Genomic DNA, 15,319 nt, shown 5'->3' with positions numbered 1-15,319 from the left:
CTATTTTTAATTTTTAAATATGCTAAATCAATAACTAAATCAATAAGATATTTTTTATCGATTTTTAGTCCTTAACGATTCGATTTTCGGTTTAATCGATAAGAAAATACTCATAAAATAGAAATAGTAGTAACTAACATGAAACAAAATCGAATCTTAGTTGCAACCAAAATTCTAGATGATGTGTTTTAATTTATAAGAATCTTCAAGTTTGGACTAAATGTTATTAGAAGAAATTAAGAGTCTGTATAATTGAAATAATAGGTTTGTTAATTTGTAAAAATTAAAGAGAAATTAAGAGAAATATATAATAAGTCATATATATATATATATATATATATATATATACTAGTTTAGGATACGCGCCCCGCGCGTGTACCTCATTTTAATGAGTTTAATTGTATAAAATCGCTTAAACATTGTAAAAGAAATGTTTTTATTATAAACAAATTTGTTAATTTTATTAAAAAAGAAAAACACTTAAATAAAAAACTAATATATTCATACAATATCATATAAAAGCATTAAACCAACTTTAACTAAATTAAGAAAAACTACCAAGGCAATAGTACGACAAAAAAAAATTAAAAAAACTTTTTGGATATGACATATGGAGCAATTCATATATTCTTTGATGACAGTATTAAAATGCACATTAAGCCGGCGAAATGCTACCACATTTTAGCTTGGACATCAAAGGATGAACAATAAAGTTTATGTAAGAGAATCATTCCAGCCGCTTCAATCACCCTCATAGTCATGCCAATTGAGGAAATGCTTGCTTTTTATTTATTTGAAACTTAACCTGAACCACAACATCAGAACAAAACTCGTGAAACATATGCCATCTTAATCACCTTGTACACAAGATCATTATATGTAAGCTTATTAAAACTGAACAATAAACCCATGCAACAATATGTAGGCTTAAAAGAAAGTTATGTGTTGCTTCGTCCATCGCCGAAAAATTATATTGCAAAAAAAATCATTGATATTTTATTTTTTTATCATCCATCTTCAAGATACGTACAAAAATCAATGAACCTACAAAATAAATCAAATATTGCAACAATATATTTCATGACGTAAAAGAATTCCAAATCTAACAATAAAGAATTTTTTGTTTCATATGTTCATTGTAGATATCATTATATTGTTGTAGAAATGAAAAATGCTTAATTTATAAAGGTCTAAATTTTTTTCTTCAAAAAAAATTATCTAAATATGGTAGATATATACTTTTTTTCATAAATTATTTATGAACTCCAAACAAACTAAAACTCATATAAATAGGTGTTTTAGATTTTGTTTTTTTAGACGTTCATGGTTCTTTTTTTTTTTGTTCAACTATGTAGACTTTTGATTTCCTTTCAAATAAAACAAAATATACTTCTTTTCGTGAAAAAAAACCCACACATGTATGATTATTAAAACTATGGACTTTAGTACATTGTTCAATTATGAAAAATATTTGTTGATTTAAAATTTTTAAAATTAGAAAAATAGTAGAGGTTTAATTTATAGAATTTTGTTAGATTACTAGTAGGAGAACTTTTAAACCTAGATTTGAGCGTAGGCATAAAATATGGTTTAAAGTTTTTCTCTTTCCATTTATTTTAATAAAGTTGATTTTCCTAATAAATCTTACCATATATTCTAGGACTTCTAAATTTTTTAATTATATTTTTCACTTACCATATATTTAGGACTCCTTAAGTTTAAACATTAAAAAATTATTAAATAATAATTAAAGAAAAATAGTAAAAAGGATGATTATGTCTAAAATATATATTTTTAATGAAGGACAAAAAGTATTCAAGAATCGAACTCTCCGTCACCTTGGCTTGAATCTGCTATTATCTCTTCACTACTACTTTTTATCTATTTGAAACTTAACTTGAACCATAACATAAGAACAAAACTCATGAAACATATGCAATGTTAATCACCTTGTACACAAGATCATTATATGTAAGCTTATTAAAACTGAACAATAAACTCATGCAACAATACGTAACCTTAAATGAAAGTTATGTGTTGGTTCATCCATCGCTGAAAAATTATATTGCAAAAAAACCCATTGATATTTTATTTTTTTTTCATCATCCATCTTCAAGATACCTACAAAAATCAATGCACCTAAAAAATAAATTAAATATTATAAAAAAATATAATTTATGACATAAAAGAATTCCAAATCAAATAATAAAGAACAACTAATCTAAGATCAAAAATAAATAATGTTTGCTCCATATGTTCAATGTAAATACCATTGTATTGTTGTAGAAAGAAAGAATTTTGATCAATCAAACATGAAAGAAAATTATCAACACCAAAGAAAAATTAATATACATAGAACTCATGTATACGAAGTCCTAAATAATTAAAATTACTACTATTAAATATTTAAAAATATCTATACAAAGAACTATACAAATTTTCAAATTAATTCACACTTTCAGCACTAATTGGTTTAAAGAAATTCTAAAACTAAAGTGAATGAAAGAAATCTCCAATAAAAGTGATTTTGATTTTTCGACAACTTACAACAAATAACTACACATGACGAAGAAAACTTTAGTTAAATAGAATTGATGGTAGAAGTTTTCTTTTATTTAAGGTAAAATTATAATTGATTTAAAAGTGTTAAATACTTTATATTTTAGGAGTTATAAACTAAATAGGACACAAATTCTGAAAAGCCCCAAGAAAGTATCGATTGTTTTTTTTCTTCAATTTGGATAATTATTATTTTTAGAAATTTAATTGGAGGAAATATGTGAAAGGACGATTTTGTCTAAAGGATAGTCTTTTATTGAAGGGTAAGAACTTCAATTCACTTTTTTAAGGGTCTTCATGCTTTTAATATTATATATATATAGATTATATATATATATATATATATATATATATAGAGAGAGAGAGAGAGAGAGAGAGATTCTTATTGGGTTATCGGTTTACCCAATAACCTAATAAGAAAAAATCAAACCAAACCAATAACCCAATAAATTTATTTTATAAAACTATTAAAAAATTGCTAACCCAATAACCCAATAACAATAAACCAATAACATTTTAATCGATCGATTCGATTTTTGCACACCTAGTTAGTGGTATGAAACCTATGACATGGTTGGTAAGAACATTTTTTATATCCATCTCTGTTTTTATACCCAAAATCCTTTTGTTTGATCATCATGAAGAATCCCAAGTGACTTCAAGGTTAGATAGATGTCAGAGTATTACACAATTTTGAGGTTTCTTATCAACTATTGAGAATAGGTCCTAAGAATAATCTGCTCTTTCCCTGGCCAAAATGTTGTTGGCCAAATATCACCGTCCTCAATCTTGGCCCGATGTCAATTCCTGAGATGGAAAGTTAGACTTGTTAAACACTCTCTTCTTCAGATTACTCATTTGTGTTTGTTGCTAAAGTATCTCTCATGAGTATCATCTTTTTTAATCGCCTTTTCAACTAATCTTGTTCTTACTTGTGCTGTGATTTGGTCAACTATGGCCATTTTTTCCTCAATCCAAGCTATTTCCTTATCCATCCTTTGGGACTTTGCCAACAATGCTTTCTTGATTTGTTCCACTTCCTCCGTTTGTCTACTTACCGTTGTTATATATATGTCTCTTTTGTTATCTATATATCAATATCCTCTTTTCTTTTTCACATAGCCTTTTCAGTGTCCATGATCAGTCAACTCTTGAAAGAAATTAATAGAATTTAGAGGTTTTTGCATAAAGGTTTTTAAGGTTCTCTGAAAAACATGAAAGACTTAGGGGACTTTATGCCAAAAAAACTCTTTATCCAAACTATTTTGTCAAATACCCACAAGTTTTAAATCCTTTGCCAAATAACCACTTAATTCCACCTCACCACCAATTTTTTCAACTTAACAATTTCAGCCCCAACCTTTATAATAATTCACTTTAACCCAATACTTACAACTTAATAAATTCACCCACAAGTTTCTAATAATACACTTCAACCCACTTCATCATCAACCACTATATATATAAAAATAATATCTAGGTTTCCAAAAATATTAAAAAAAAATAATTTCAAAAGCTAAAAATAGAAAGTGATTATTTTTTCCACCAAAAAGCTCTGATTCTGGCCACTTTTTTGGCGTTATTTTTCGGGGATCAGCTGTAAATTAGTCCACAAACATCATAAGCTTGTCCATTGCATCCATTGTTACCCTATTTGTTTCCTATCTTCTCAAACACACTTTCCACCATTGTTAAAAAGCTTTAAATCACTCACATTACGCAAAACCACTTTAGAAAGTGCATTACAGCAGCTCAGGCGACTTCAAGTTTGTTTCTTTATTCCATAAACCCAACAACCATTAATTACAAGCAATATTTGCAATTTCAAGTATTTGTATGAAAATCTGCACAGTCATCGACCCGTCCTCGCCAGTCATCGACCGTGCATACAACATGACATAGACCATAAACATAATCTACCATCGACTGAAGCTTAATTCTAGGATGTCTATTGCAGAATTTGTTTTAGTTTCTGGTGATTTCATGGGAGAATGGGTGGAGACCTCGAAATGTTGGAAATGGAGATCATTTACCAAGGTGACAATTATTATTCCTGTTCGCTGCAACACGAAGAATTTGTTGCAAGTGTAATGCAGAGCGGGGATCTAGATTGCGCGTCGAGCGACGTGGTGATTAGTTATGTAATGCATTCGAGGGAAAAGGTAAATCTGATGATCATAAATAACAATGTACGTGTGCAGACGTACATAATGGATGTTGATGCAGATGGCTTTATGCTAATTTTGAGGATAAATGTGGTTGAGAGGTCCTTTGAAGGACCGCTGAATTCATCAGCACCCCCACCGCGGCACCCGACAGTCGATGATGATTTGATCGAGGAAGATTTAAATAATTACGAGAACGATGTCGATGATACAATTAATATAGAAGATTATTCTACGTATATGGAAGACTTTTCATCAGACTCGCAAGATGATGAAGAAGACCATGAAATGGAATCACAAGTAGGACACTCCTTCACCAACGAAATCAATTTTTGTTGTGGTCAAACATTCGCCGAAAATGCAACTAGACACAGCAGCGACGAGGCAGTCTTTTGATTATTATATAGAGAAGAGCTACACGAAATTGATGAAGGCGCTGGCTGTTGCGGGCAAGAAAGTACGACACCTCGTACAGATTTTGCATATACAAGTATGTCGGGATGCACATGTACGGCGTTAAAAATGCCACCCGCAAGCATAAAAAAGTCTCATCCGAATTGATTGCTTCAGTATGCGTAAATCATTTTTGGAATGGTAAGGATCCAAGCATAAGAGAAATTCAAAGAATTGTATTTAAGGAGTTGCGTTGCAACGCAAGCTATTAGATGTGTTAGAAAGGAAGTGCAATTATGAAGAACATCATTCGCGGGACACCAAAGCACGGATATTATTGTTTGCCGGCTTTTTTCCACATGGTGGAGTTATTAAATCCCGGGTCTTCTTACTCTATCATGGTAAATCGGATGGATGGATCATTCGTTTACTACTTCTTAGCATTCGGAGCTTGCATACGAGGATATGCCCACATGAGAAAGGTAATTGCCGTCGATGGCACACATTTGTATGGTAAGTACGGGGGCGTTCTACTGAGCTCCGTTGCACAGGACATCGAAAATCATATATTTTTGATTACCTTTTGTGTCATTGATAAAGAGAACGATGCTTTATGGACCTTCTTCTTCTAGAAGCTGAAGTCTATCATAGAAGATAAACCAGATCTATGCGTCATCTCCGACAGGCACATTAGCATCGCCAATGACTTCTCCCTTGTATACAGTCGTACACATCACGGACTTTGCATAAGGCACCTCAATGAAAATCTTTGCATAAATCAACACTGCGGAGAATATCTTTATCTATTCTACACTGCGGAAAAGGTTTATTTCTTTGATGAGTTTAGCGATAATTTTGTGAAATTGAAGAGTAAATTCCCCGAGGTAGCTCATGTCCCTGAAAATGTGCTTGGTTTTGAAAAATGGAGTAGAGCACACTTTTTGGACAATACGTACGACGTGATAACCACAAACATCACCAAGTCGGTCAACTCAATTTTAATGGATAAATGGGATTACCCCGTATCGTACATATTCAATTCAATTGCTAAAAAATTTAGTGAAAAGTTTAGAGAGCAACATACATTTATCGGTGGTAAAGAGAACATATTTGTGCCTTCTGCGGAAAGGATCCTAAGGGATAATAAGAGTGCGAGCGATTCCTTGTATGTGGGTAATCCAACGGGGTTCTCGATGAGTATACGGTGTTCGTCAATGGCATTACTGCCAAGGTCAATCTCTTAGAGAGGAGCTGTTCTTGTCAGAAATTTAACTTGGTGAAAATATCGTGCAAACACGCGATGGCAACTTTGCGAGCAAAGTACGGCGATGGCGAAGATTATGGTAACTCCATCTACGACTACTCTTCACCAATTTATAAAGCTGAAAGTTACCTCCTCGCATACTCGGAAGCAATTAACGTGGTCTCTCCGGAGGCTGAATGGACTGTGCCATAGGAATTGATAGACACCAAAATTTCTCCACCCCCGTACGATCCCAAACTCGGAAGGAAGAAATTCAAACGCACTAAGGGCATCGGTGAGACATTCAAGTTCAAACGCACTAAGGTGTTCAATATGCAAAAAATCCAGACACAAAAGAACCACGTGTAGAATGGGCATCAACTCATAAATAGGTTTTTTTAGCTTCAGTTTTAAAGCTACTGTTTTGGGGGATGAATGTACATTTCTGTAGATTTTAACGTTCAGTTATTATCGACCTAAAACTTTGTTTACAATACACTATCTATAGTCTATGGTATATATAATATATGGTCTATAAAATATTATGTATTGATTATATTATTGCTGATCTAACACGTTATGTTGGTCATTTTCCCAACTTATCTCTCCAATCGATGCAATGAATCATTATTTCCCTTATTTCCCGTTCCCATTTATTAAAAAACTGCACAAAACGTCTTTTCACGAGGAAAAATAGCTGGTATACACATATGAAATATTTTCTCTTGTCAGACACGTCGACCTACCATTGGGTGGATATATGAACGGACTCAATCTACAGGTCTATAAGTACAGGACCTCTTTCTATGCAACCCTTTAGTTTTCCCTAAACTAAAAATATCAGAAATCATCTCTTCTTCTTCTTCTTCTTCTTCACCCAAATCAAAAAAATGCCTCCAAGAAGGATACCCCTGCGCCCCATTAGACGTCTTTCTCTGAGGCACTACGACCTCCTCCACCTAAGGAATGATTTGGACCGACTTTACTACGGGTTGGGTTAAGACCGCATCTGCCTGGAGAGGGAGCTCCGTCGAATTACTCGTTTCATGAGGGCAATTCTGGAAAGGCTCAGAATGGAAGGCCCTGACTACATCACCCCCCCCACACACACACACACACCATTCCCATAATTTAGTTTAAATGTTTTATTTTAGTATATGTTTTTAAGTTTTTCTGATTTGTTCATTGCTGAAGAAGATTTCTTTGTAGGATCTTATTAGAAGAAAGCTTCTTCCACTTTCCCCTTTTTTATGTAAATTTTATTATGTAATGCAATGAACAATTTTAATACAACTATGTTTCAGTTTCTTTTAACATTGTGTGTTTGTCATCTTTGTTCTGATCCCTTGTTTGAAAACTCGAATCAAATATGTCTGCATTTTCAAGTTAGAGTATTGTGGCTTGACTAATTTCCTGAAGATTAAAATCTAATGTTTAGATTTTATACAAAGTATTTCGTCGACTGTACATATTAGTCGATCGTAGACTACATGAATCGATGGATCTCGGGTAAATTAAAACAAATAATAACAAATTTTCAAAAAATAATTTAATTTTAAAATATTTAAACAGATTATCCCATGTTATGAGGCTGGTGGAAGAAAATAATTAAATTAAAAATGATTTAAATAGATAATCACATATTTTGGGAATTATGAAAGAAAACAATTAAATTAAAAAAATAATAGTAACATGTATTTTGGGCTGGTGGAAGAAAATAATTAAATATAATATGATTTAATTGGATAATCACATGTTTTGTTGCTGGTGGAAGAAAATAATTTAATTAAAAAGGATTTAAATAAATGATGTTGGACTGGTGATGACACTTAATAGACCGTCGTATATCATGCACTATGTCCTCCATCGACCAGTCTGGTATATCATAAACTTTCACATTTATTATCGCATCGACTGATATCATTATTATGCGTAGACCATGGTGATCTATGTACACAGTTATAGACCATTACTTGGATGTAGTTAAAAATGATTAAATAAATTATAAATAAATGTGGTGTGGATTTCTACACATGTTAAGGAGTGTAAACAAGTCACATAATCATATTAGAGCTTAGACAAATTAGGGAGGTTGAATTAAGAAGTGTGTGGATGGGTAGTGGTTGAATTCTCAATATCGTAAGAGTAATGTTTCTCAAAGCACAAGTATGTATTGAGGATGATAAATGTTTTACCACTATCAATTGCACACACTCTTTTGATTTAGGGGTGGTGATGAAAGAAATATGTGGAATGTGTAGGCATCAAATACAATACATATCTTATATGCATACTTATGCTTTGTTTAAACATTACTCTTACGATATTGAGCATTCAACCACTACCCATCCACACACTTCTTAATTGACCCTCCCTAATTTGTCTAAACTCTAATATGATTATGTGACTTGTTTACACTCCTTCACATGTGTAGAAATCCACACCACATTTATTTATAATTTATTTAATCAGTTTTTAACTACATCCAAATCATGGTCTATAACCTTGTACATAGATCATCGTGGTCTACGCCTAATCATGATATCAGTCGATACATTAAATAAAGATATAAGTCTACGATAGACTATACTAATTGATGAATGACATAGTTCATGATCTACGACGGTCTATTAAGTGTCATCACCAATCCAAGATTATCTATTTAAATCATTTTTAATGTAATTATTTTCTTCCACCGGCCTCAAAACATGTGATTATCCATTTAAATCATATTATATTTAATTATTTTCTTCCACCAGCCCCAAAACATGTTACTATTATCTATTTAAAAAATTTTTAATTTAATTATTCATTTTTTAACTACCTCCACGTGATGGTCTATAGATGTGTACATAGATCACGGTAGTCTACGCATAATCAGGATATTAGTCGATGCACTAATAAAGGTGTAAGTCTATGGTAAACCATACAAATCGATGGCTGACATAGGTCATGATCTACAACAGCCTATTTAGTGTCACCACCAGTTCCAAAGAGAAAAATTACTTTTCAAACGGTAAAAAACTGCTACTTTTGTAAGCCATCAGTGTGAACACTTTGTTTTTACTTCATATATAAGGTGTACATCCCTCCTTATTTTATTTCATCAACTTTATTTTTTTAAAAAATATTCTACAATGTTGCAAGCATCTCAATCATTCAATTCTAAAAGTACTCTAATTTGTCATTATGGGAATGCGGCTGTCTTGAGGACGTCACGCACGGATTCAAATCCAGGTCGCAAATTTTATAATTGTGCAATTGCAAAGGTGAGGTGTGCGTGTTTCTTTTTTAAGTTAAGTTAATGGTTATGTAATTATTTTTTTCTAGGATAATGGCGCATGCTCATTTTTCAAATAGCTTGATGAGCTATCACCTCCATCCAGTCCATCAATATTTATTTTGGGACTCGAGACATCAAATTTTCAAGGCTTGGCAAAATTTAATCTACTACAAAGGCTCCAACAATGCGAAGAAAATAAAGATTTTCTCATGAATTTGTTCAAAGAAGCCGAAGAACAGAGAGATCACTTTAAACTATTGCTACATGACACCCAAATAGAGAGGGATCAACTAAACCAAAAATTGATTTTGGCCGAAAAAAGAGAAAATGCCCTAAAAATAATATTATGTGCTATAATGCTAGTATTCGTTCTTTGGAAAAGTGTAACATGGATGTAGTGATATTGAATAAATAATAATAGTTCTACTTTTAAATAATGTTAAATACTATTTTTGATAGAACTATAGTCGATTAAACAACACGACAACTTAAATTCGACCAGCAGGGTAATGATAGACTATGCATACGGTATATAGAATATTAAGTTTGCATTCTATGATATCAATCATACAATGTACCAACTATGACCACACCCTGCATATTCAAATTCCATGCCACAAATCAGTTTGATAGAAACAGATTCAGCTCAGAATCATAACAAGTTTCATAAAATAAAAGAATAATTGTCATATCCTACCACCAGATCCTTCAAACTTCATATTTGTGAAATAAAAAAAATTGTCATATCCTAACAACTCATCATTTAACAACAAATTAAACATCTTAGCATTTAAATGTCTCTTTCCCTAAGTTACTTATCAACACAAGTGTTACTGTTGATTTCATCAACAATGTCCATGACCACATCTGTTTGGACAGCTTCAACTTCTTTTTTCTCAACAATTTCAGCTGCTTCTTCATTCTCACCTTCTTCTCCTTCTTTTTCGGCATGTGCATCAGTTGTTGCTTCATCAATTTCCCTTTCTTCCACACCTTCTTTTATTACTTCACCTGCAACAGCTGTTTCTTCCTCAGCTTCAACAGCTGTTTCTTCCTCAGCTTCTTCTTTTCGTTCACCTGCTGCTTCTTTCTCAACTTCTTCTTTGTCAGCTTTGTCAGCTTCTTCTTCAACAGTTTTTCCTTTTTCTGTGTCTCCTTGTTCATCTGCTACTACTTCTTCTTCTGTTGCTGCTGCTGCTACTTTTCCACCTTCTTCTTGGCTCTTATCTTCTTCACCATCCTTTTTTTCTTCTTCTTTTTCCTCTTCTACCACAACAGTGGCCAACTCATCCATTTTGCTCTTTTTTTCTCCTTCTTCATTCCTCTCCGATTCATGCACATGCACTATTTCATAATATTACAAAGTGTTACTGATATTTAAAGCTGAATATTTATTAACAACATCAATTAATGAATGAAGTTACCTCACTCATGTTGTCGCTCATCATTTTCCTTTTTCTTCAGTCTTTTCTCTTTGATATAGGTAGCAATATCCAACACCACTTCCTCGAGCGCAGCCACATGCTTATGAAGATCCCCGGGGGATGAGGTTCCTGCTGCATCTTTGGAGGTGCTCAGAGAATCATCATTACCAATGTGTACTCTAACGGGGTTACCACCCAAATCCCCGTCATCATCACTGTCCTCATTTGAAGTGAGGACAGTCACCCCTTCTAACTCTTTCTTCAAGCCATTGAGGACGTTATTCTTCACCTCGTTCGTATATGGCTCAAACGTAATTATGCAATCCATCTTCATCTCACGAATATTAGGGATGATGTACGGGTGCACATTCTACCAAATATCAATTAACAATTACATAACATTCGATAAAACGGTACTATTATTGCATTATAGAAAACAAGTTCATACCTCGATAACTTTTCCTTTATACTTGAATGGGTCACCTTTGATTATCTTATCGTTTTTTAAAGTGTGCCATCTGAGGATGCGGGGGATGGGTAAGGGCTCATCCATTGATTTTCCAGCAAATTCTCCAAGATGAGAAAAGACCTCATAGATCCAAATCTGTAAGCAGTACAGCAGTGAAAAAAATAACTATGAGTCTATGACATAGTATAAATAAAATGATAATCTACGATAAACTCACTAAAGGGTTTATGATAGATACCATGAATGCCCAAGGAAATCCGAATAGTGATAGGATGCCTTCTGCTTCTCATTAAATACTTCCTTCTACTTCTTCAGGTCACTTTTCTTCTTCAGATAGTCCATGGTCAGTTGAAATGTCGCTTTCTCCCATAGATACTTCTCGAAGAAACTCAAAGAGTCGACCATTCGAATCAATTTTATGTCGACAACCTTCGTCGAATCTTTCGCAAGAAATATGGTGTGCAAGAACCACAGTAGACAACACTTGAACTTCTGGTCCTCGTTCAGCTTATTCCCTCTGATCAGGTGTAACAAGTTATCCGTCGTGATGTTTTTAGTTTTTGTAACCTTAAAACAAAAATTGTCCACCTTTGTTAACACCTTATTCATTTTTTATTCACTGGGGTATGATGAGTAGTTCAACCCCGTGATCAAACAAAACTCTTTCAAGACAAAACAGGTAGGCTTATTGTTAACGCAGAACCACATCTCATAATGCATCTTATCGTTCTTAATGTGTCGCAACAGCAACTAATGGACCAACTGCCCATTGAACTTGAAATATTCCGGCAGGTTTCTCAAGTGTCCAAAACAGGACCGCTTGAATCTTTTCTTCAATTCTTGGTTGACAAGAATTTGCTTAAATTCTCAATAAGCAGCCATTCTTGACCTGACCGATATCTTTGTCGGGAAATATCCGACCTCGTCAATTATCGTTTGAAGGTCATACCGCTCCACGGAAATGCACCTCAAAAGATATGGCACGAAAAATGAATCATTATCCCCATCATCACTATTACTCCCACTTCCCTCGCACTTTTCACTGTCACCACTGACACTCCGCTTGGCAATATCTTCACTAGAATCGACGTAGTCACTTATCTTATTTAACTCCGAATCTGATTCGGACACCGACTCTTCAATTTTCTTTCTTTTTGATACTTTTTCAACTGCCGCAGCTCTTCTTTTTCTACTACTACCAGCAGTATCATCTTTCTGTTTAGGAATAATATTTTTTCTACCCATTTTCAACACGGTCTACACCTAAAGAATAAATCTCCCATTTTCAGTTCATAGACCACAAGTCTATCAACAGAAATAACTCAATGATCAAATGAACCCCCCTCCCCCAAAAAGAATTAACAAACACCCCACCATTAAATAGTTCACTACACAAACATACAATAATTGAACCAAAATCGAACATGCAAAATATCAAAACACACAATTTCTATAAATCAAACTAGTGCACCTAATCAAACTAATTAGCTATTAATATTTTAATTTTCACTATTTCAGCAATCATGTTTTAAAAGAATTTCATACGTTTAAAAATTGAAATATATCTAGGGCATTCTTATTTCATAGACCACGGGTCTATGAATAGACCGCGGGTCTACGGACAGAAACAGGAAGCTGTTCAAATCAAAATACCAAAATAACTCTTCAAACAACAATTATACCACCATTCAACACTTCATTGCTAAAAAACACGATTAAATCAAAACACCAAATTCGAAAAAAAAATCCTACATCACTACCAATCGATTAGCAAAAAGAAAAACCATTTAAATGGATCTAGAAATGATCGAAACTCAATTTTAACTAACCTTGCGAAGCAACAATGCCCCCTTAGCAGCTGCAGATGAAGAACGTACAAAAATGGCATTTTTGGGAGAAGTTGTTTGAAAGCGGGAGTTGGAAAAAATTGAAGAGGAGAGAGACAGAGGTTTTTTTTTATAGATTGAAATAAGTAGAGGGGGTTAGGTGTATTATATTAAATTTGTAAAGTTGTATAAATGATGAATTGGTCCCTTGGCTCACGTGTGGACCCCACATTTTCCACTTTTTACACCCTAAACCTAAAAAATAAATCAAAACGAGATTAAGTGGGTATTTGTCAAAATAGTTTTGCAAAAAGTTCTTCTTTACCAATTATTCTCAAGACTTGGAGTACTTGGTCAGGCTATATGTAGAGGGATTATATTTCTACCTAGGAACTCTAAAAGATATTAAATAGGAGTGGATAAATTCACCCTTCATATAAGCAACACATATAAACACATAAGATGGTTATATCATGTAATAATATAATACATAGCACTTCCTAACTTGCTGACCTTTTTATGCCAAAGGTGGCCTAAAAATTTGAAAGACGTGTGTGTCGTATTGAATCATTCAATTCCCCCAAAACAAGATTTAATAGATAGATAAAAGTGGTTATTCAAAAGAGGGTACATTTTGAGGGAAATGAAAAATACATAAAATTAAGATTTCACAAGAAGTGAAGATGGAAATTCATAAAAGGAGGCCCATACAGGGGCATTTTAGGGAAAAGTGAATATACAAAGCAAACCCATTCAAGGGTAAAAACTAGAAAAATTTTGAAGATGATCATTCGGCTATCTTGCACCTCTTAGCCTTTCTCGTGATGTCCCCTAGTGTGAGTTGGATCAACCAAAGTATCTTTCAAGTCTAATTCTCTTATATTGAATAGAAATTTTTCATCTATATGCACTTGGTCTCCCATCGTGGCATCAAATTTTCTCATTTCACTTCTCACATCTTTGATTTCCTGAGGCCAACTAGTTATGGTGTGTTGATCTTCTTCATGTTTTTGTATCATCCCTAACATTTTTCTCTTGGATATCTAGAAGTCAAATGTCCATTTTAGACCCTAATTTGATTAAAATTTTACAGTCGCCCAAACCTTGTAAATCATTCTTTAGCCAACCCTTATATCCTTTACCAACATGGTAGTGAATCTATCCTCAGTGAGTATGTCAGTTCCTTCTATCGTGTATGTCTTTCAATTTTTAAGGATTTTTCCAGCCTTAGAGATTATTTCTTCCCTATACTCAAAGATATATACCCTTATATGCCCAATCCTAGGCTCTATATGCTTTCTTCTGAATTGCCTCATGACCCTTTGAGGAACAAAGGGTCGTATTACTCGAATATCGGGAAGTGATAGGAAAGGAAGTTTGTCACGTGTATGAATGCTTTGCTCTATCAACTAGGTTTCCAAGGCACTAGAATGAGTTTCAATCCTATTAAGAGTGGGCCGGAATTAAGACAGTTATGTAGGCCGGGCCGGGCTGGGCCAATTCGAAATTGGGCTGGGCCGGGCCAACTCGAAACCGGCTCGTGTCATTTAATCGGTTTGTGGGCTGGGCCGGGCTGGGTTGGAGTCTAAGTGGGCCGGGCTGGGCTCAACAGTAAAAAAAATAAAAATAACCCTAACTTGGCCCACTTAACCCAACCCGGTCAAATTCACCTAAACTCAATCAAACCCAGTTAAAAAACCGATCAAACCCGGTCAAAACTATAAGTAAATTTTTTTTTTCAATATACATTATGTATACCCACCTATATACATTATAAATACGTTAAACAACATATATACACGATATGTATAGTATATACTACATTACAATTTAAAAAATATATACACATATACACAATTACACAAATATACGCACCATCCAATATATATGTACTACTTTAAAGTTTAAATAAAATATACTACAATATATATACATTACAATATATATATATATATAT

This window comes from Capsicum annuum, chromosome 3, assembly GCF_002878395.1.
Source record: "Capsicum annuum cultivar UCD-10X-F1 chromosome 3, UCD10Xv1.1, whole genome shotgun sequence".
Taxonomy (NCBI): domain Eukaryota; kingdom Viridiplantae; phylum Streptophyta; class Magnoliopsida; order Solanales; family Solanaceae; genus Capsicum; species Capsicum annuum.
Note: the sequence above shows the minus strand (reverse complement) of the source record.